Source organism: Trichechus manatus, unplaced genomic scaffold, assembly GCF_000243295.1.
Source record: "Trichechus manatus latirostris isolate Lorelei unplaced genomic scaffold, TriManLat1.0 scaffold00065, whole genome shotgun sequence".
NCBI classification, from domain to species: Eukaryota; Metazoa; Chordata; class Mammalia; order Sirenia; family Trichechidae; genus Trichechus; species Trichechus manatus.
This window is the reverse complement of record NW_004444001.1, coordinates 7,133,003-7,136,576: the sequence shown is the minus strand read 5'-3', so window position 1 is coordinate 7,136,576 and position 3,574 is coordinate 7,133,003. Positions and strand designations below refer to the sequence as shown.

General features: G+C 59.5%; 1 long non-coding RNA gene across 1 annotated transcript in view; it reads left to right on the top strand.

The window, feature by feature from the left end:
- Nucleotides 1-2,933: 2,933 nt before the first annotated feature.
- LOC105756439 (uncharacterized) overlaps nucleotides 2,934-3,574 on the top strand; it is a 30,046-nt gene continuing 29,405 nt past the window's right edge. The window contains exon 1 of the long non-coding RNA XR_001121507.1: nucleotides 2,934-3,017. This is a non-coding gene — a long non-coding RNA (uncharacterized LOC105756439). The remainder of the gene's footprint in view (nucleotides 3,018-3,574) is intronic.

Genomic DNA, 3,574 nt, shown 5'->3' with positions numbered 1-3,574 from the left:
GGCCTGGCAGTACTAGAAATCTAATAATAAAAGCCACCCTTTGATCGACTGACCCTATCTCGCACCAGGCACTGTGCTAGGAACTTTACGTCTGCTCTCCCATTCAAACCCCAAACTAGCTCTCTAAGGTGGGTATTATAGACCTACTTGACACACAAGAAAACTGAGGTTCCAAGAGCTTAATTAACAGAGGGCCATCACTGCTGTCAAGTCCCAAAGCCCTTTTTCATTTGACACATATTCTCCGCTGGGGAGGCCCTTGTGCTGGGTTCCAGAGTTCCAGAACCAAGTCTGAAGAAGCCAGTTCAGCCAAGGGAGCCTCAGAGTCCTGTCACAAATTATACATGCCATGACTTGGTCTGGGGAGGTGGGAGAGTTGTAAGATGCAGGAAACAGTGCGAGTTCCTAGGATGGGGAGATATTCTGCACAGTTTGGGCTATTAGAAAAATAAAGATAATATACCTGCTTGGGGTAGGAGTGGAGAGGCTTGCATTTTGGCTGGAGAGACAAGAAAATTGTCAAGGTAGTGGAGTAGAGAAGGGTTAGGATACAGGGAAGGGGGATGTAGCTTGGCCAGGTGTGGTGAACAGGGGAGGCTTCTTGGGGTGATGACCCTTCCCTTTCCTCCCCAGACTAGTCTGCTACCTGCAGCCTCTCTGTGCACCTCACACCTCTCCTTCTGAAACGGCTGCTCTCCCCTTCCTCACTCTCTGATGATACTTCATCTGACTTCCCTACCTCAACAATGTGAGGGCCAGAGAGCAGACCTCTTCCTTCATTCATTGCTTGGGTACTGGAACCTGTCTAGACAGAGCAGAGGCTCAGCAAACATTTGGGGGAATTACTGGATCAAAAGAAAGCCCCCCCAATTCCTCTGCTTCCCCCCCCACACACACACACATACAAGGAAGACGTGTGTTTAGAGCAGGGATCCAGCAGGATGTGCAGATTCAAGCAAGAAGAGACCTACCTGCCTGCAGCCGGAAAGGAAGTTTCTAGCCAAATGGTGAGGGGGTGTCTAGGTATGACTCCAGATTAGGAGAGCACCTATACAGAAAGGGACAGGGCAGGTCCTTTTGCAAGGTGGACCCAGCCTTCCTTACCCCTGGCATTCTCTAGCATTGGGGTCACGGCTTTCCCTCCCCAGGGCTCAAGGGTTCCCCAACCCCGTCACTCCTGGGTAACCTGCCCAGTTTGGGGAGAGGGAGAGAAAACCCACCCAGGGACCCAGCACTTAGTGCCAAGAGAGAAAGTTCCTGTGGTCTCCCTCACCTTAGGGCCAAGGCTGGGGCCAGAATAAGATAGGGACACAAGGGTTCAGGCAGGAAGCATCAGAGCTCACTGGAGTCCTGGAGCTGTGTGTGGGGGGAGTGTGTGTCACATCACCAAGCAGACAAGAGTGGGAGCAACATCAGAGAGGCAGCATAGCAAAGCACAGCCCAGCTTTTGAGAAGGGCTCAGCAAGAGCAAGCAAGCCATTCTGGTGCCGCACAGCACAGTCCCAGTCGGTGCCCCTCTTTCCAACCACCAGGTGACAAAAAGCCCCGGAGCCCCGGGCAAGACAAAGTTTCTCAAGAAAACAAAAAACAAGTCTGCAGACTTCCCCGCAGCTGTTTTCCGCGGGGGCGGGGAGGGGTTATCTGAGGCCTGTGGCTCCCCTTTGGGCAGCTCAGTCCTGGCTGGGCCTGCCTTGGCCCCTCAGCCCCTCGGCTGGCTCACGGAGGGTATCGGGTACTCGAAATGCCCTGTGCCTGCAGGGCCTGTCGGCCAAGGGACCACTCAGTCCCAAATCTCTGCAGAAAGTGAACTTCTGAACTTCCCTAGTGTGGTTTCAGTGGGGCTGGTCAGACCCTCTCCAGGCTACAGGCAGCATAGATGATGCCCCTGCTACTTCTTTCTGCGTCGATGAAGGGGACACTCGGGCCAGCCTCCGGCGACAGCTCCAACCTTAGCAACTGCCCCTCAAGCCGCGGGCCACCCGTGGCCCTCAGTCTCAGACTCAACACAGATCGCTCTGAGGCGAATCCAGGCAGGGCGCTTTAACATCGAGGTGAAGATGCTTAAGTTCGGCAAAAACCCGCATTGGCCAAACTGCTCCCGGGCTTTCTTCGGAACTGCCGGGATGGCAGCTTCAGACTGTTAGCTCCTCCAGAGAGAGGAAGCTGCCCGGGCTCTCCCTGCCCCCCACTCCCACCCCAGCTGGGTGCTCCGAAGTAAACCCCGCTGGGAGGCAGGGCGCTAGGGCGCGGGTCCGGCAGTGATCTCCAGACGCCTCAAACCCTAGGCGCAGAGTGAGCGAAAAAGAAACCCGCTAGGCACCGGGTTGGCAAGAGAGGTCGGGGGTACAAGGGGATAAGCAGGGTTGCTCTCTGCACTCCAGATCTCCCCATTCCCATACCCTCTTCTCCTCAACCGAGGAAGTCCGGGTGGAAGGAAGGGATCCGCCGCCGTTAGGGCCTCTGGCTCAGAATCCCGCATCCCGCGAAATTACACGGTCCTTTGCGGGAGTGGGAACGGCTGGGACCCCAGGTCCCTCAGGGAGTCCCGTATTCTAGCACCATGGGCTCTGCCTAAGTGCAGCCTAAAGAAGTTTGGCTTTGGGGGAAAGCGCGAGGTCGGAGCGCCGCCAGGCTAGTAGCCCGTGGGGGGGGGGGGGGTCCAAGGGAGACGCTACAGCCGCCACTCTAGGAGGGGGATCCTGCTTGGTCACTCCGAGACACCCTTCCCTGATGGCCTCCGGACCCCTCTGCCGCCCCCTCCCCGCCACGCACACGGTGGGGCGGGGGCTCTCCTCAAATGGGGTGAGTAGAGGTGTCGGCTGCATGGTCCCCCACCCTCCAGCTCTGGCGCACAAATTCTCAGGAGCCGCTTGGAGACACTCTCAAGTCCCTAAGAAGTTTTCCGATCTATCTCCGAGCTGATGGAGGGATGGGGGAAGGGGGTTGACCGGTCCCGGCACCTCCGAGGTGCGGCCCCAGCCGGACTAGACCCCTTCTCACCCGAGGCAGCGCGGCCGGTGGGACCTGGCCTCCTCTTCCCCCATCTGCCTCCCGCGTGTCTTGGGCAGTCCCGTACAGACTGGGTGGGGGGAGCTCACTTCACCACTTCCCTCCCCAGCTCAGGAAAGTCTGGTTGGTGAAGTATTCTTTGTCTGACTCGGTGCTGTGGGGAGGTCGTGCCCCCTTACACCCCATCCCCGGCGGCGAGGCCGGGAGGGGGCGGAGCCCAGATTCTTGGGGGAGGGTGGGCCTCAGTGGCCTCTCCAGGCCCCCCTCTCACGCGGGCCTCCGGCTGCCCCCCCTCCCGCCACCGCGCCGTAGCCCCCACCTGTTCCCAAGGCAGCTCGGAGCCGCGGGGGCCTGGGCCAGGGGCGGGGTGTCGCGTCTGCGCGGGGTCAGTGCGCCGCGGCCGGCCCAGGCTGGAACAAAGTGCGCCGGCCCGGGCCCGGCTCCTCCCGGCGCCCGGCGCGTCTCCGGCGGGCAGTTTGCAAACACAAAGTGAGCCAGTGAGCGGACGAGAGAGTGCGCGAGCTAGGGAGTTGGTCTGGTTGCCGGCCCAGCCCCCACCCGCGTC